We start from the raw sequence: 20,143 nt of genomic DNA, 5'->3' as shown, positions 1-20,143 counted from the left end.
AAAATAGATATGATAAATGGTTCTGATTTTATCATATAGTAATATAAATTTTATATAGTAATGTAAATTTTTGTTAGTAATATAAGTTTCCATGTAAATTCCTCTTTTTTTTTTAAGATTGACATACTGACAGAAGCTATGAAATTTAGCGTTAAGTCTGTCATCCTTTTTTAAAACCTCCTTGTCTCTAAGAATTACAATCCTTAAAGAATATAGTACTATTTCATTATTATATATTGCTTTTCATTTGAAAATGTCATAAAGCAATTTACAGCTTATTTTCTAATTTTTATCCCCAGAATTCATTTTCAGTTTATATGATATTTAGTAATGGGACACAGCAAGTATCATTTTCCAGTGTTTTTAGATATAAAATTAGGTGATTACTGTTCAAATGAAGTTGTGAGCAATAAAAATAACATTATGGCTTATTTATGAGAATAATGTCTCTCAGTTCTTCACTGCTGTGAAGTAAAGTTCCCAAGTTTAATATCTTAAAACAATGACAGTATATAATTTCTTCTGATTTTGTGGTTTGCCTGGGCAATTCTGCTGGTCTCAGTTGGACTTTTCAAGCAGCTGCATTCAGCTGGCACATGGACTGGGCTGGAAAATCCATGAAAGCCGTTCTCCCATGTCTGGATTTTTGGTTCTCCTCCAGTAAGCTCTCTCTTCATATGATGTCTCATATTCCAGGGCCTCTCCATATGGCCTTTCTCTTCAGCAGATAGCCTGGACTTCCTTACAGCATGAGAGCTGACTTTTAAGAATGAAACTTTTCCAAGAGGGAGAAAGCATACGCTCCCAGACTTAAAGGCTAAGTTCGGAACTGGCACTCTATCACTTTGATGGTATTTTGTGTTTAAAGCTGGACACAAAGCCAGCCCAGGGAGAGGGAAAGTTGACTCTACTTCTTCGTGGTAGGAATGGCATGTACATACAGGGAGTCGGGGCTGGAGGAATTAGTGTCTGCCATTTTTGGAGACTACCTAGCACAAAGAGCTTTGTGGTAATATAGTATTACTTGATTTTTAAAAACTTGTTAATGAAAATGAAATTACTTAGTATTACCCACTGTTTGTTCAAATAACACTGGTTCTGTTAACTCTATTCTGTATATTTAGAGTGACATCTTTGGGTTTTAGTTGAATTAATAAATATACTTGGTTATTTTCCCTATCTCTTGCTACTTTTCTTTGAATTAGAGATGCTACTGAATGATTAAGACAGTGTAACTTGACATTTGGAAAAATTATCAAGATTATAGATAGCAAATATTATTGAAAAGGAGTGAAGGCATTCATTTCTAAAATTTTTAGAATTTTTACATGTATCTACAGACATATTCACCAGTGAACCATCTGGTCCTAGTTTTCTTGTTGAAAGGTTTTTTTACCACAAATTCAATTTCCTTGATAGATATAGGATGTTCAAGTTACCCATTTCTTCTTGAGTAACCTTTGAATTTGAACCTTTCAAGGAATTTGTTCACTTCATATAAGTTGTTGATTTTATGAACATAAAGTTGTTTATAATACTCCCTTGGGATCTTTTCAGTATCTGTAGAAACTGTAATGATGTTACCTCTCTCATTCCTGATATTGGTTATTTGCATCCTCTTGCTTTCTTTTCCTGAATAATCTGGCTAGAGATGTATCAATTTTATTGATTTTCTCAAAGAACAAGCTTTTGATTACATCAGTTTTTCATTCTTCTTATTTTTTTTTCATTTTTTAAATTGGAGTATAGTTGATTTACAATGTTGTGTTAGTTTCTGCTGTAAAGCAGAGTCAGTTATGCATATATATATATCCACTCTTTTTTAGATTCTGTTCCCACATAGGTCATCATAAAGTACTGAATAGAGTTCCCTGTGCTCTTCTTCAGGTTCTTATTATTTATCTGTTCTATATATGGTATGTATATGTCAAGTTTGAATCTCCCAATTTATCCCTTTCCCTCCCTTCCCCCCGATAACCACAAGTTTATTTTTGACATCTGTGACTCAACTTCTATTTTGTAAATGGGTTCATTTGTACTATTTCTTTAGATTCCACATATAAATGATATCATATGGTATTGTTTTCTCTGACTTACTTCACTCAGTATGACAAACTCTAGATCCAACCATGTCGCTGAAAGTGGCATTATTTCATTCTTTCTTATGGCTGAGTAATATTCCATTGTATATATGAACCACCTCTTCCTTATCCATTCCTCCATTTATGGATATTTAGGTTGCTTCTATGTCCTGGCTGTTGTAAATAGTAATGCAGTGAACATTGGGGTGCCTGTATCTTTTCGAATTATGGTTTTCTCTGGGTATATGCCCAGGAATGGGATTGCTGGATCCTATGGTAGCTTTATTTTTAGTTTTTTAAGGAATCTTCATACTGTTCTCCATAGTGGCTGTACCAGTTTACATTCCCACCAACATTGCAAGAGGGTTCCGTTTTCTCCACACCCTCTCCAGCATTTATTCTTTCTAAGTTTTTTAATGATGGTCATTCTGACCCGTGTGAGGTGGTACCTCATTGTACTTTTGGTTTGCATTTCTCTAATAATAAGTGATGTTGAGCAACTTTTCATGTGTCTCTTGGTCATTTGTATGTCTTCTTTGGAGAAATATCTGTTTAGATCTTTGGCCCATTTTTTAAATGGGTTTGTTTTTCTGATACTGAGCTGTATGAGCTCTTTGTATACTTTGGAGATTAATCACTTGTCCGTTGCTTCGTTTGTAGATATTTTCTCCCATTCTACGGGTTTTCTTTTCGTTTTGTTTATGGTTTCCTTTGCTGTGAAAAAGCTCTTATGTTTAATTAGATCACATTTATTTTTGTTTTTATTTTCATAACTTTCAGAGGTGGATCAAAAAAGCCATTGCTGCCATTTATGTCAGAGAGTGTTCTGCCCATGTTTTTCTCTAAGAGTTTTATAGTATTTGGTGTTACATTTAGGTCTTTAATACATTTGGATTTATTTTTGTGTATGGTGTTAGAGAATGTTCTAATTTCATTCTTTTACATCTAGTTTTCCAGTTTTCCCAGTGCCTCTTATTGAGAACTCCTCCATTGTGTATTCTTGCCTCCTTTGTCATAGATTAGGTGAATATAGGAGTGTGGTTTATCTCTGTACTTTCTATCCTGTTCCATTGATCTATATTTCTGTGTTTTTGTGACAGTACCATACTGTTTTGATGACTGTAACTTTGTAGTACAGTCTGAAGTCAGATAGCCTGATTCTCCCAGCACCGTTTTTCTTTCTTGGGATTGTTTTGGCTATACATGGTCTTTTCTGTTTCTATACAAATTTAAAAATTTTTTGTTCTAATTCTTTGAAAAATGCCATTGATAATTTGATAGGAATTACATTGAATCTGTAGATTGCCTTGGACAGTATAGTCATTTTGACCATATTGATTCTTCCACCGCAAGAACACGGTGTCTTTATCCAATGGTTTGCAATGTCTTCAGTTTCTTTCATCAGCGTCTTAGAGTTTTCAGACTTCATGTCTTTTGTCTCCTTAGGTAGGTTTATTCCTAGATATTTTGTTCTTTTTTGATGCAATGGTAAGTGGGATTGTTTTGTTAAAATCTCTTTCTGATCTTTGTCTTTAGTATATAGAAATGCAACAGATTTCTATGTATGAGTTTTGTGACCTGCAACTTTACCAAATTCATTGATTAGTTCTATTAGTTTTCTGGTAGCATCTTTAGGATTTTTGATGTATAGTATCATACAAACAGTGACAGTTTTATTTTTTTAACATCTTTATTGGAGTATAATTGCTTTACAATGGTGTGTTAGTTTATGCTTTATAACAAAGTGAATCAGTAATGCATATACATATGTTCCCATATCTCTTCCCTCGTGCATCTCCCTCCTTCCCACGCTCCCTATCCCACCCCTCTAGGTGGTCACAAAGCACCAAGCTGATCTCCCTGTGCTATGCGGCTGCTTCCCACTAGCTATCTATTTTACGTTTGGTAGTGTATATATGTCCGTGCCACTCTCTCACTTTGTCACAGTTTACCCTTCCCCCGCCCCATATCCTCAAGTCCATTCTCTGTTAGGTCTGTGTCTTTATTCCTGTCTTACCCATAGGTTCTTCATGACATTTTTTTCTTTTGCAGATTCCATATATATATGTTAGCATACGGTATTTGTCTTTTTCTTTCTGACTTACTTCACTCTGTATGACAGACTCTAGGTCCATCCACCTCACAACAAATAACTCAGTTTCGTTTCGTTTTATGGCTGAGTAATATTCCATTGTATATATGTGCCACATCTTCTTATTCCATTCATCCGATGATGGACACTTAGGTTGCTTCCATGTCCTGGCTATTGTAAATAGAGCTGCAATGAACATATTGGTACATGACTCTTTTTGAATTATGGTTTTCTCAGGGTATATGCCCAGTAGTGGGATTGCTGGGTCATATGGTAGTTCTATTTTACTTGTTTAAGGAACCTCCATGCTGTTCTCCAAAGTGGCTGTACCAATTCACATTCCCACCAGCAGTGCAAGAGTGTTCCCTTTTCCCCACACCCTCTCCAGCATTTATTGTTTCTAGATTTTTTGATGATGACCATTCTGACTGGTGTGAGATGATATCTCGTTGTAGTTTTGATGTGCATTTCTCTAATGATTAATGATGTTGAGCATTCTTTCATGTGTTTGTTGCCAATCTGTATATCTTCTTTGGAGAAATGTCTATTTAGGTCATCTGCCCATTTTTGGATTTGGTTGTTTGTTTTTTTGTTATTCAGCTGCATGAGCTGCTTGTAAATTTTGGAGATTAATCCTTTGTCAGTTGCTTCATTTGCAAATATTTTCTCCCATTCTGAGAGTTGTCTTTTGGTCTTGTCTGTGGTTTCCTTTGCTGTGCAAAAGCTTTGAAGTTTCATTAGGTCCATTTGTTTATTTTTGTTTTTATTTCCATTTCTCTAGGAGATGGGTCAAAAAGGATCTTGCTGTGATTTGTGTCATTTTTCTCTAAGAGTTTGAGAGCTTCTGGCCTTACATTTAGGTCTTTAATCCATTTTGAGCTTATTTTTGTGTATGGTGTTAGAGAGTGTTCTACTCTCATACTTTTACATGTTCTTGTCCAGTTTTCCCAGCACCACTTATTGAAGAGGCTGTCCTTTCTACACTGTGCATTCCTGCCTCCTTCATCAAAGACAAGGTGACCATATGTGCATGAGTTTATCTCTGGGCTCTCTATCCTGTTACATTGATCTATCTTTCTGTTTTTGTGCCAGTACCATACTGTCTTGATTACTGTAGTTTTGTAGTATAGTCTGAAGTCAAGGGAGCCTGATTCCTCCAAATCCGTTTTTCGTTCTCAAGATTGGTTTGACTATTCAGGATCTTTTTTGTTTCCATACAAATTGTGAAGTTTTTTTGTTGTAGTTCTGTGAAAAATGCCAATGGTAGTTTGATAGGGATTGAATTGAATCTGTAGATTGCTTTGATTAGTAGAGTCATTTTCACAGTGTTGATTCTTCCAATCCAAGAACATGGTATATCTCTCCATCTGTTTGTATCATCTTTAATTTCTTTCATCAGTGTCTTATAATTTTCTTCAAACAGGTGTTTTCTCTCCTTAGGTAGGTTTATTCCTAGGTATTTCATTCTTTTTGTTGCAATGGTAAATGGGAGTGTTTTTTTGATTTCACTTTCAGATTTTTCATCATTAGTGTATAGGAATACCAGCAATTTCTGTGCATTAATTTTGTATCCTGCTACTTTACTAAATTCATTGATTAGCTCTAGTATTTTTCTGGTACCATCTTTAGCATTCTTTCTGTAGAGTATTATGTCATCTGCAAACAGTGACAGATTTACTTCTTTTCCGATTTGGATTACTTTTATTTCCTAATTCTTCTCTGATTTCTGTGGCTAAAACTTCCAAAACTATGTTGAATAAGAGTGGTGAGAGTGGGCAACCTTGTCTTGTTCCTGATCTTAGTGGAAATGGTTTCAGTTTTTCACCATTGAGGATTATGTTGGCTGTGCGTTTGTCATATATGGCCTTTATTATGTTGTGGAAAGTTCCCTCTATGCCTACTATCTGCAGGGCTTTTATCATAAATGGGTGTTGAATTTTCTCAAAAGCTTTATCTGCATCTGTTGAGATGATCATATGGTTTTTCTCCTTCTATTTGTTAATATGGTGTATCACATTGATTGATTTTGCATATATTGAAGAATCCTTGCATTCCTGGAATAAACCCCACTTGATCATGGTGTATGATCCTTTTAGTGTGTTGTCGGATTCTGTTTGCTAGTATTTTGTTGAGGATTTTTGCATCTATGTTCATCAGTGATATTGGCCTGTAGTTTTCTTTCTTTGTGACATCTTGGTCTGGTTTTGGTATCAGAATGATGGTGGCCTCATAGAATGAGTTTGGGAGTGTTCCTCCCTCTGCTATATTTTGGAAGAGTTTGAGAAGGATAGGTGTTAGCTCTTTAAATGTTTCATAGAATTTGCCTGTGAAGCTGTCTAGTCCTGGGCGTTTGTTTGTTGGAAAAATTTTAATCACAGTTTCAATTTCAGTGCTCATGATTGGTCTGTTCATATTTTCTATTTCTTCCTGATTCAGTCTTGGCAGGTTGTGCATTTCTAAGAATTTGTCCATTTCTTCTAGGTTGTTCATTTTATTGGCATAGAGTTGCTTGTAGTAATCTCTCATGATGTTTTGTATTTCTGCAGTGTCAGTTGTTACTTCTCCTTTTTCGTTTCTAATTCTATTGATTTGAGTCTTCTCTCTTTTTTCTTGAGGCGTCTGGCTTATGGTTTATCAATTTTGTTTATCTTCTCAAAGAACCAGCTTTTAGTTTTGTTAATCTTTGCTCTTGTTTCCTTCATTTCTTTTTAATTTATTTCTGATCTGATCTTTATGGTTTCTTTCATTTTGCTAACTTTGGGTTTTTTTTCTTCTTCTTTCTCTAAATGCTTTGGGTGCAAGGTTAGGTAGTTTATCCGAGATGTTTCCTTTTTCTTAAGGTAGGATTGTATTGCTATAAACTTCCCTCTTAGAACTGCTTTTGCTGCATCCCATAGGTTTTGGGTCATCGTGTCTCCATTGTCATTTGTTTCTAGGCATTTTTTGATTTCCTCTTTGATTTCTTCACTGATCACTTCGTTATTAAGTAGTGTATTGTTTTGCCTCCATGTGTTTGTATTTTTTACAGATCTTTTCCTGTAATTGATATCTAGTTTCATAGCATTGTGGTCAGAAAAGATACTTGATACAATTTCAATTTTCTTAAATTTACCAAGGCTTGATTTGTGACCCAAGATATGATCTATCCTGGAGAATGTTCCATGAGCACTTGAGAACAATGTGTATTCTCTTGTTTTTGGATGGAATGTCCTATAAATATCAATTAAGTTGATCTTTTTTAATGTATCATTTAAAACTTGTGTTTCCTTATTTATTTTCATTTTGGATGATCTGTCCATTGGTGAAAGTGGGGTGTTAAAGTCCCCTACTATTAATGTGTTACTGTCAATTTCCTCTTTTATGGCTGTTATTATTTGCCTTATATATTGAGGTGCTCTATGTTGGGTGCATAAATATTTACAATTGTTATATCTTCTCCTTGGATTGATCCTTTGATTATTATGTAGTGTCCTTCTTTGTCTCTTCTAATAGTCTTTATTTTAAACTCTATTTTGTGTGATATGAGAATTGCTACTCCAGCTTTCTTTTGGTTTCCATTTGCATGAAATATCTTTTTCCATCCCCTTACTTTCAGTCTGTATGTGTCTCTAGGTCTGAAGTGGGTCTCTTGTAGACAGCAAATATATGGGTCTTGTTTTTGTATACATTCAGCCAATCTATGTCTTTTGGTGGGAGCATTTAAACCATTTACATTTAAGGCAATTATCGATATTTATGTTCCTATTCCCATTTTCTTAATTGTTTTGGGTTCGTTTTTGTAGGTCTTTTCCTTCTCTTGTGTTTCTTGCCTAGAGAAGTTCCTTTAGCAGTTGTTGTAGAGCTGGTTTGGTGGTGCTGAACTCTCTCAGCTTTTGCTTGTCTGTAAAGGTTTTAATTTCTCCATCAAATCTGAATGAGATCCTTGCTGGGTAGAGTAATCTTGGTTGTAGGTTTTTCTCCTTCATCACTTTAAATATTTCCTACCAGTCCCTTCTGGCTTGCAGAGCTTCTGCTGAAAGATCAGCTGTTAACCTTATGGGGATTCCCTTGTGTGTTATTTGTTGTTTTTCCCTTGCTGCTTTTAATATGTTTTCTTTGTATTTAAGTTTTGACAGTTTGATTAATATGTGTCTTAGCATGTTTCTCCTTGGATTTTTCCTGTATGGGACTCTCTGTGCTTCCTGGACTTGATTAACTATTTCCTTTCCCATATTAGGGAAGTTTTCAACTATAATCTCTTCAAATGTTTTCTCAAGTCCCTTTCTTTTTCTCTTCTTCTTCTGGAACCCCTATAATTCGAATGTTGGTGCGTTTATTGTTGTCCCAGAGGTCTCTGAGACCGTCCTCAGTTCTTTTCATTCCTTTTTCTTTATTCTGCTGTCCACTATTTTATCTCCCAGGTCACTTATCCGTTCTTCTGCCTCAGTTATTCTGCTATTGATCCCTTCTAGAGTATTTTTAATTTCAGTTATTGTGTTGTTCATCATTGCTTGTTTCCTCTTTAGTTCTTCTCGGTCCTTGTTAAATGTTTCTTGCATTTTGTCTATTCTATTTCCAAGATTTTGGATCATCTTTACTGTCATTATTCTGAATTCTTTTTCAGGTAGACTGCCTATTTCCTCTTCATTTGTTAGCTCTGGTGGGTTTTTATCTTGCTCCTTCATCTGCTGTGTGTTTTTCTGTCTTCTCATTTTGTTTATCATACTGTGTTTGGGGTCTCCTTTTTGCAGGCTGCAGGTTTTTAGTTCCCGTCTTTTTTCTTGTCTGCCCCCAGTGGCTAAGGTTGGTTCAGTTGTTTGTGTAGGCTTCCTGGTGGAGGGGACTAGTGCCTGTGTTCTGGTGTATGAGGCTGGATCTTGTCTTTCTGGTGGGCAGGTCCACGTCTTCTGGTGTGTTTTGGGGTGTCTCTGGCCTTATTATGATTTTAGGCAGCCTCTCTGCTAATGGGTGGGGTTGTGTTCCTGTCCTGCTAGTTGTTTGGCATAGGGTGTCCAGCACTGTAGCTTGCTGGTCATGGAGTGAAGCTGGGTGCTGGTGTTGAGATGGAGATCTCTGGGAGATTTTTACCATTTGATATTACATGGAGCTGGGAGGTCTCTTGTGGACCAGTGACCTGAAGTTGGCTCTCCCACGTCAGAGGCACAGCATAGCCTCCTGGCTGCAGCACCAAGAGCCTTTCATCCACGCGGCTCAGACCGGTAGTGTTGGAGGGTCTCCTGCAGAGGTGGGGGCCAGTTGTGTCTTATTATGAGGACAAGGACCAGTAAAGCCTTCTAATGTTGGAAGGTCTCCTTCACAGGTGGAGGGTGGTTGTGTCTCACCGTGAGGACAAGGGCACTCGCAGCAGAAGTTCTCAACAGTGGCAGTTTTACTTCTTCTTTTCCAATTTGGATTCCTTTTATTTCTTTTTCTTCTCTGATTTCCCTGGCTAGGACTTCCAAACCTATGTTGAATAAAAGTGGCAAGAGTGCACATCCTTGTCTTTTTTCTGATCTTAGAGGAAATGTGTTCAGTTTTTCACCATTGAGTATGATGTTTGCTGTGCAGTTGTCGTATATGGCGTTTATTATGTTGAGGTATGTTTCCTCTGTGCCCAGTAACTGGAGAGTTTTTATCATAAATGGGTGTTGAATTTTGTTAAAAGCCTTTTCTGAACTATTGATATGATTATATGGTTTTTATTCTTCATTTTCTTAATGTTCTGTATCACATTGATTGATTTCCACATGTTGAAGAATCCTTGCATCCCTGGGATAAATCCCACTTGATCATGGTGTATGATCCTTTTAATTTTTAACGAATTTTTAAAATTGGAATATAATTGCTTTACAATGTTGTGTTAGTTTCTACTGTACAATGAAGTGAAACAGCTATATGTATCCCCTCCCTCCCTCATCACCTGCATCGTGCCCATCTAGGTCATCACAGACCACCGAGCTGAACTCCATGTGCTCCACAGTGTGTTCACACTAGGTCTGTATTTTACAGGTGGTAGTGTATTTATGTCATGCCTAATCTTCCAATTCATCCAACCCTCCCCTTCCCCCACTGTGTCCACAGGTGCATTCTCTACATCTGCGTCTCTATTCCTGCCCTGCAAATAGGTTCATGTGTACCGTTTTTCTAGATTCCACATATATGTGTTAATATACAATATTTGTTTTTCTCTATCTGACTTACTTCACTCTGTATGACAGATGGTAGGTCCATTCACATCACTACAAATGACCCAATTTTATTTCTTTTTCTGGCTGAGTAATATTCCATTATATATATGTACCACATCTTCTTTATGTTTTCATCTGTTGGTAGATATTTAGGTTGTTTCCATGTCCTGGTTATTGTAAGTAGTACGGCAGTGAACATTGGGGTACATGTGACATTTTTTTAATATTAATTTATTTTATTTATTTATTTTTAGCTGCATTGGGTCTTCGTTGCTGTGCACGGGCTTTCTCTAGTTGTGGTGAGCGGGGGCTGCTCTTTGTTGCGTAACACAGGCTTCTCATTGCGGTGTTTTCTTTTGTTGTGGAGCATGAGCTCTAGGTGCGCAGGCTTCAGTAGCTGCAGTGAACGAGCTTAGTGCTCCATGGCATGTGGGATCCTCCCAGACCAGGGATCGAACCTGTGTCCCCTGCATTGGCAGGTGGATTCTTAACCACTGTGCCACCAAGTAAGTCCCTGTGACTCTTTGAATTACGGTTTTCTCTAGGTATATGCCCAGTAGTGGGATTGCTGGGTCATATACTAGTTCTATTTTTAGTTTTTTAAGGAACTGCCATACCGTTCTCCACAGTGGCCATATCAATTTACATTCCCACCAACAGTGCAAGAGTGTTCCTTTTTCTCCACACCCTCTCCAGCATTTATTGTTTGTGGATTTTTTGATGATGGCCGTTCTGAACCGGTGTGAGGTGATACCTCATTGTGATGTTGATTTGTATTTCTTTAATAATTAGTGCTGTTGAGCATCTTTTCATGTGCCTCTTGGCCATCTGTGTGTCCTCTTTGGTGAAAGGTCTATTGAGCTGCATGAGCTGTTTGTATATTTTGGAGATTAATCCCTTGTCTGTTGCTTCTTTTGCAAATATTTTCTCACAATCTGAGGGTTGTCTTTTTGTCTTGTTTATTGTTTCCTTTGCTGTGCAAAAGTTTTTTATGTTTAATTAGGTCACATTTGCTTATTTTTATTTTCATTACTCTAGGAGATGGGTCATAAAAGATGTTGCTGTGATTTATGTTAGAAAGTGTTCTGCCTATGTTTTCCTCCAAAACTTTTATAGTGTCCAGTCTTACATTTAGGTCTTTAATCCATTTTGAGTTTATTTTTGTGCATGGTGTTAGGCAGTGTTCTGATTTCATTCTTTCATATGTAGTTGTCCACTTTTCCCAGCACCACTTATTGAAGAGGACTTTTTTCTCCATTTTATATTCTTGCCTCCTTTGTCATAGATTAGGTGACCATATGTGCGTGGGTTTACCTCTGGGCTTTCTATCCTGTTCCATTGATCTATATTTCTGTTTTTGTGCTAGTACCACACTGTCTTGTTTACTGTGGCTTTGTAGTATAGTCTGAAGTCAGGGAGCCTGATTCCTTCAGCTCCATGTTTCTTTCTCAAGATTGCTTTGGCTATTCAGGGTCTTTTGTGTTTCCATACAAATTGTAAAATATTTTGTTCTAATTCTGTGAAAAATGCCCTTGGTATTTTGATGGAGATTACACTGAACCTGTAGATTACTTTTGGTAGTATAGTCCTTTTCATAATATTGATTCTTCCAATCGAGCAGCATGGTTTATCTCTCCATTTGTTTTTGCCATCTTTGATTTCTTTCATAAGTGTTTTATAGTTTTCAGAGTACAGGTCTTTTGCCTCCTTAGGTATTTTATTCTTTTTGTTGCAATGGTAAATGTGATTGTTTCCTTAATTTGTTTTTCTGATCTTTTGTTCATAGTGCATACAAATACAAGAGATTTCTGTGCATTACTTTTGTATCCTGCAACTTTACCCAATTCACTGATTAGCTCTGCTATTTTTCTGGTGGCATCTTTAGGATTTTCTATGTAAAGGATTGTGTCATCTGCAAACAGTGACAGTTTTACTTCTTTTCCGATTTGTATTCCCTTTATTTCTTTTTCTTCCGATTGCTGTGTCTAGGACTTTGAATACTGTGTTGAATAATAGTGGTGAGAGTGGACATGCTTGTTTTGTTCGTGACCTTAAAGGATATGCTTTCAGTTTTTCACCATTGAGAATGATGTTTGCTGTGTATTTGTTATATATGGCCTTTATTATGTTAAGGTAGGTTCCTTGTATGCTCACTTTCTGGAGAATTTTTATCATAAATTGGTGTTGAAATTTCTCAAAAGCTTGTTCTGCATCTATTGATGATTATATGGTTTTTCTTTAATTTGTTAATATGGTGTATCACATTGATTGATTTGCGTATATTGAAGAATTGTTGCATCCCTGGGATAAAACCCTCTTGATCATTTTGCATGACCTTTTAATGTGTTGTTGGATTCTGTTTGCTAGTATTTTGTTGAGGATTTTTGCTTCTATGTTCATCAGTGTTACTGGTCCATAATTTTCTTTTTTTGTGATATCTTTTTCTGGTTTTGGTATCAGGGTGATGGTGGATTTGTTAAACGAGTTTGGGAGTGTTCCTTCCTCTGCAATTTTTTGGAATAGTTTCAGAAGCATAGTTGTTAGCTCTTCTTTCCGTGTTTCATGGAATTCACCTATGAAACCATCTGGTCCTGCAGTTTTGTTTGTTGGAAGATTTTTAATCACAGTTTCAATTTCATTACTTGTGATTGGTCTGTTTATATTTTCTATTTCTTCCTGGTTCAGTCTTGGAATGTTGTATCTTTCCAATAATTTGTCCATTTCTTCCAGGTTGTCCATTTTATTTGCATACAGTTGCTTGTAGTAGTCTCTTATGATCCTTTGTATATTTCTACAGTGTCAGTTGTAATTTCTTCTTTTTCATGTCTAGTTTTATAGATTTGAGTCCTCTCACTTTTTTCTTGATGAGTCTGGCTAAAGGTTTATCAATTTTTTTTTATCTTCTCAAAAAACCAACTTTTGTTTTTATTGATCTTTGCTATCATTTTCTTCATTTCTATTTCATTTTTTTCTGCTCTGATCTGTATGATTTCTTTCCTTCTCCTGACTTTGGGCTTTCCTTGTTCTTCTTTCTCTAGTTGCTTTAGGTGTAAGATTAGATTATTTATTTGAGATTTTTTTGTTTCCTGAGGTGAGTTTGAATTGCTATAAGCTTCCTTCTTAGATCTGCTTTTTCTGAGTTCTGTAGGTTTTGTGTCATCATGTTTTCATTGTCCTTTGTCTCTATGTATTTTTTTATTTCCTCTTTGATTTCTTCAGTGATCTCTTGGTTTTTTAGCTTTGTAGTTCTTTGCCTCCATGTGTTTGTGTTTTTTAGTTTTTTTCCTCTACTTGATTTCTAATCTCATATCGTTGTGGTTAGAAAAGATGTCTGACACGATTTCAATTGGTAAAAATTTTCTAGTGCTTGATTTCTTACCCAAGGTGTGATCTATCCTGGAGAACCTTTCGTGTGCACTTGAGAAGAAAGCATATTCTGCTTCTTTTGGGTGGAATGTACTATAAATATCAATTAAGTGTATCTGGTCGATGGTGAGATTTAAAGTTTGTTTTTCCTTATTTATTTTGTTGCTGGATGATGTGTCCTTTGGTGTTAATGGGGTGTTAAAGTCTCTCAGTATAATTGTGTTACTGTCTTTTTCTCCTTTTTTCGCTGTTAGCATTTTCCTTATATATTGAGTTGCTCCCATGTTGAGTGCATAAATATTTATACTTTTTATGTTTTCTTCTTAGATTGATCCCTTGATTGCTATGTAGTGTCCTTCCTTATGTCTTGTAACAATCTTTATTTTAAAGTCTATTTTATCAGATATGAGTATTGCTTCTCCAGCTTTCTTTTGATTTCCTTTTGCATGGAATATCTTTTTCCATCTCCTCACTTTCAATCTGTATGTGTCCTTCGGTCTGAAGAGGGTCTCTTGTAGATAGCATATATGGGTCCTGTTTTTGTATCCATTCAGCCAGCCTGTGTCTTTTGCTTGGAGCATTTAATCTGTTTACATTCAAGGCAATTATCGATATGTATGTTCCTGTTACCATTTTCTTAATTGTTCGGGGTTTGTTTTAGTGGGTATTTTTCTTCTTTTGTATTTCCTGCCTAGAGAAGTTCCTTTAGCATTTGTCATAAAGCTGGTTTGGTGGTGCTGAATTCTCTTACCTTTTGCTTGTCTGTAAACCTTTTGATTTCTCCATTGAATCTGAATGAGATCCTTGCTGGGTAGAGTAATCTTTCTTGTAGGTTTTTCCCTTTCATCACTTTAAATATATCCTGCCACTCCCTTCTGACTTGCAGTTTCTGCTGAAAAATCAGCTGATAACCTTATAGGGATTCCCTTCTATGTTATTTGTTGCTTTTTCCTTACTGTTTTTAATACTTTTTCTTTGAATTTAGTTGTTGTTAGTTTGATTAATATGTGTCTTGCTGTGTTTCTCCTAGGATTTATTTAGTATGGGACTCTCTGCACTTCCTGGTCTTGATTGACTAATTCCTTTCCCATGTTAGGGAAGTTTTCGACTCTAATTTCTTCAGATACTTTCTCAGAACCTTTCTCTTTCTGTTCTTCTTCTGGGACCCCTACAATTCGAATGTTGGTTAATTTAATGTTGTCCCAGATGTCTCTGAGACTGTCCTCAGTTCTTTTCAGTCTCTTTTCTTTATTCTGCTCCTCAGAAGTTATTTCCACCATTCTGTCTGCCCGCTCATTTATCCCTTCTTCTGCATCAGTTATTCTGCTATTGATTCCTTTTAGTGTATTTTTCATTTCAATTATTGTGTTGTTCACTGTTTGTTTTTTAGTTGTACCTGGTATTTGTTAACCATATCTTGTATTTCCTTGATCCGTGCCTCCATTGTATTGTTGATATTTTGGATCATTTTTATTATCATTACTCTGAATTCTTTTTCATATTGCTTGCCTATTTTCTCTTCATTTATTTGGTCTTGTAGGTTTTTACCTTTTCCTTCATCTGTAACATATTTTTTTGTCGTCTTATTTTTTTTGTTGGGTGGTGCTGTGTTCTTGTCTTACTGGCTTTTTGGCCCAAGGCACCCAGCACTGGAGTTTACAGGCATTTGTTTAGAGCCGGGTCTTGGTGTTGAGATGAGGATTTCTGGGAGACCGCCCTCTGATTAATATTTCCTGTGGTCTGAGGTTCTCTGTTAGTCCAGTGGTTTGGGCTTGGCGCACACTCCACAGGAGCTCAGGCCCGATCCCCGGCCTGAGAACTAAAATCCCTCAAACCACATGGTGTGGCAAAAGAGAAGAAGAAGAAAAAAGGACTAAATAGAGTGACTGCTGTAGAGAACAAACGTTATGGACACTGGGGGGAAAGCAGCTGGTGGGGGTTGGTGGTGGTGGGATGAATTGGAAGATTGGGATTGGCATATATACACTAATATGTATAAAATAGATAACTAATAAGAACCTGCTGTAGAAAAAAATAAATAAAATTCAAAAACAGGAGCAGTACAAAAACAATAAAAAATAAAATAAAATTAGAAAAAATTATATTAGGAAAAAGAAAAATGTAAGTGAAACAACTAAAACAAGGTAAAACAGAACCACAACAGAAAAAAAAAAAGTGGGCAGGAGAAATCCAAAATGAGCAGAACAATAACAATGTATAAAGAATAAAATAAAATTAGAAAAATTTCAAAATTTATTTGAAAAAATTAAAATGAAACAACAAAATAAAATGGAACCACAACCTTAAAAGAAAAAAAATGCTGGAAAAGGCCTTGGCTGTGGGGGTGGGGTGGGGCTTAGTTGAGAGCGAGGTTGAGGCAGGGGGCGGGACGTAGGCTCAGGACCCATGCAACCTGAATATTCAGCACTGCTGGAGAGGGCCTCGCAGTGCAGATTTCACTTGGTGGAGGTGCGGGGGCAAGGTTTAGGCCTAACTTGGTCGGAGGGGGTCTTGGAGTGTGAAGTGCAGAGGTAAGGTTCTGGGTGAGGGCGGGGCTTATACTCAGCATGGCTGGAGGGAACGACAGAGATCAGATGATTAGGACCTCAGCAGGCTTTCTGGGGCCCAAGTGGGCAGGGGAAACACTGGCTGCATTCCCTTCCAATCCTTTGTTCTCCCGACAGTCTTTCGCCATCCTTGTTGATCCCCTCACTGTGGGTGGGCTTCCCAAGAGTGGGAACTCCTTCCCTCCCCCAGCCGCCCCTCCAAGGCTCCAGTTCCATCCTGCCTCCACTTCTCCCTCCTCCCTCCCGCCCACGTCTTACTCTGTTGCTGTGGTGTTCCTCCTGTCCCCTTAGGTTTCCGTGGTCCCCCACATGGTAGGTGCCCTAGTTGTGAGGATATGCGAACTCCATGTCCTTGTAGTCTGCCATCTTTATGATCCTCTGAATGTGTTGTTGAATTTGATTTGCTAATATTTTGTTGAAGATTTTTTTGTCTATGTTCATCAGTGATATTGGCCTGTAATTTTCTTTTTTTGTGTTATCTTTGTCTGCTTTTGGTATCAGGGTGATGGTGGTGTTGTTGAGCAAGTTTGGGAGTGTTCTTTTCTCTTCAATTGTTTGGAATAGTTTCAGAAGGATAAGTGTTAACTCTTCTCTAAATATTTGATAGAATTCACCTGTGAAGCCATCTGGTCCTGGACCTTTGTTTGTTGGAAGTTTTTTAATCACAGTTTCAATTTCAGTACTTGTGATTAGTCTGTTCATGTTTTCTATTTCTTTCTGTTTCAGTCTTAGGAGATTGTACCTTTCTAAGGATTTGTCTGTTGCTTCTAGGTTATCCATTTTATTGGCATAGAGTTGCTTGTAGTAGTCTCTTATGATCCTTTGTATTTCTGTGGTGTCATTTGTAACTTCTCCTTTTTCATTTCTAATTTTATTGATTTGAGTCCTCTCCCTCTTTTCCTTATGAGTCTGGCTAAAGGTTTATCAATTTTGTTAGTCTTCTCAAAGAACCAGCTTTAGTTTCATTGATCTTTGCTTTTGTTTTCTTTGTCTCTATTTCATTTATTTCTACTCTGATCTTTATGATTTCTTTCCTTCTACTAACTTTAGGTTTTGTTTGTTCTTTTTTGTTGAGTTGTGTTAGGTGTAAAGGTAGATTGTTTACTTGAGATTTCTCTTGTTTCCTGAGTTAAGATTGTATCGCTATAAAATTCCCTCTCAGAACTGCTTTTGCTGCACCCCATAGGTTTTGGATCATCATTCTTTCATTATCGTTTGTCTCTAGATGTGTTTTTATTTCCTCTTTGATTTCTTCAGTGGTCCATTGGTTATTTAGTAACGTATTGTTTGGCCTCCATGTGTTTGTGGTTTTTACAGTTTTTTTTTCCTGTAATTGATATCTAATCCCGTAGTGTTGTGGTCGCAAAAATGCTTGATATGATTTCAGTTTTCTTAAATTTACAGAGATCCACTGAAGTCAGGTCCCAGGATTGCAGTAATCATGTATCTGGACCCACTGTTGGTGCTATGGCGCATGCTCCATCCTTAGCCTGGCCCAACCTACATGTGTATGGGCCAACAGAATCTACAGCTGCTAAAGCTAAGCGTGTGTTTTCTGTGGGAGCACTGCTTGTTTGTTCAGATGTTCTGTAGGCTCTGAGTTTACAAGGCTAGTTTTGGAGATGTCATTTCACAGTTTGCACAGCTATGAGGAGAGATTTCAGCTTTTCTTCCTTAGTTGATGTCCCCTGGGGCTTAGCTGTGGTTACAACCCCACGTCTGCGTGTGGGTCTGCTTGTGAGGCTGCCCTGGAGCATATGAGCTTGCCCTGGCGAGGAGGGGGCTCGGAGGCTGTGTAGCTGCCAGAGTCACGGGACCCCTGGTGGCGACGGGTGCATGGGGAAACCGGTGGCCGCGGGCATGAAATAGTTGGCCCCGGTGGTGGCCCTTTGTAGTGCTCGACCATGGGTGCAAGAGAGCCTTCCCTGGCATTGATGAGGCACGTAGGGAAGCCAAAGGCCGTGAGAGAGCTGGCCCCCTTGGGGGCCCTTCTTAGTGCCCAGGGAGGCAAGGGCCAGTGCATGGGGAGAAAGACTGCAATGGCAGCTCCTCCCCTTCTGTGTCACTTAACAATGGCCCTTTCCTGCTATGGCAGTCTGAGTTTCCTCCACAAGCATTCCCAGTTGTGGATTTCCTCACTCCTGTCTCCTCATGCTGTCTCCTCACAGCCAACAGCAATCCTCTCCCTGGATTTGCTCCCCAAGCCCCATATTCCAGCACCCAGCCCCTTTCCACACTGGGACACACGTCTCAGGCTGGGGCACACAGGGCTGTGGCACAGACCATCTGTGTAGGTCTCACTCTGTCCTGCCTGCCACATACCGGGTGCTGCACTCTTTTCCAATAGTCCCCGAAACTCCCCTTCTGTGCCAACTGATCTCCCTGCCGATGAGGGGCTTCCCAAGATGTGGCAACCTCTTCGCTTCTTTTTTGCTTCTTCTTTCTTTCATCCTCCCCAGTTACATGGGGATTTCTTGTCTTTTTAGGTGACCGAGGTCCTCTGCTAACTTTCAGCCTGAGCTCTGTGAGACTTGTTCCATTTGTAGATGTATTCTTGATGCATTTGTAGGGAGAGGTGAACTCCACGTCCTCCTACTCCTCCGCCATCGTGACCTCGTCTCCTTTTATTTCTTCTTAAAATTTAATTGATTTCTTTTTTGTTTTCTTTCTTTTTTTTTTGGCCGCATTGTGCCATGCACACAGCATGTAGGAATCCACTTCCTTGACCAGGGATCAAACCCATACCCCCTGCAATGGAAGCATGCATTCTTAACCACTGGACCACGGGGGAAGTCCCTAATTGATTTCTGCCCTGATCTTTATTATTTTTTTCTTCTAATTCTTTTGGGTTTAATTTGCTGTTTTTCTAGTTTCTTAAGGTAGAAGCTGAGGTCATCAGTTTGAGACATTTCTGACATTTACTTCAAATGGGTGGTAAAGAGGAAAGAAATACTTCTAAAAAGGCACAAAAATCTTCAATAACTTCTGATTGTTGGTAGGATAAAACCCCAGATCCTTAAATTGTTATTTTTAAATCCCTCTAAACTGAATTTAAATTTAAGATGATAAACTGAGCATACCTCCTCTTTCATCTAAAAGCCTATTAAAATAATAGCAGAGGAATTTTTAAAAGGGACAAGTCCACAAAAATGAAAAGCTGTATGAGGGAAGGACACTAGTGGAGAAACATTATCAAAATTTTGGAAGTTTGTGGATAAATAGAGTAGGAAAAGCATTCATAGAGGGGGCTATGGGGAGCAATAGTAATTCTGCTTGGCAAAATCCTGGTAATCACCTACTGCTTAGAAATGGTAATGAGAAATGAAACTGAAAACAGGCAGATTAAAGACATTCTTAGAGTTCCATGACTCCTTCTTCTGCATTGGACCAGTTGCTTTCTCAGAAGATATATTGCTGTTGTTCTTCTGTTTCTTTGCACTGGGCTCTAGAATTGTTTTCAACATTTCTTATACATGTATCTTTCTCTTTCTTGGAGTCCATCCTTATTTTGATATAGTACATTCTCAAACACTCCCTTCAATCCTTTTCTCTTAGATATATTTGGAAATGTTTGTGGAGGACATTTTTGATTGTCACATTGTCTGGGAGTAGTGGCACTACTAAATCCTTAGAAACTTGAGTTCTTGGAAGTGAGTGAAAATGATTTTATTTTCCCTTTGCCCTTACTAATAATTTGAGTAGTTGTGAGATTCTACGTTTAAAATTATTGTCTCCACTATCTGAGAATTGCTTAAATTATTTCCAGCATCCATGATTGGTTATGAGAAAGCCAATGCCATTCTGATTCTTCATCATTTAAGTGTGCTTAGAAGTTGGTAAAATTTGATTTTGAGTAGATAATGCAAATAT

The 20,143-nt window shown here is 37.6% G+C and overlaps 1 protein-coding gene across 4 annotated transcripts in view; it reads left to right on the top strand.

The window, feature by feature from the left end:
- Positions 1-20,143, top strand: part of AKT3 (AKT serine/threonine kinase 3) — a 386,558-nt gene that overhangs the window by 212,918 nt on the left and 153,497 nt on the right. The window lies entirely within an intron of this gene.

The sequence above is a fragment of the Phocoena sinus genome, chromosome 1 (assembly GCF_008692025.1).
Source record: "Phocoena sinus isolate mPhoSin1 chromosome 1, mPhoSin1.pri, whole genome shotgun sequence".
Taxonomy (NCBI): domain Eukaryota; kingdom Metazoa; phylum Chordata; class Mammalia; order Artiodactyla; family Phocoenidae; genus Phocoena; species Phocoena sinus.
The sequence above is the reverse complement of the archived record's forward strand: the minus strand, read 5'-3'. Positions and strand labels throughout refer to the sequence as shown.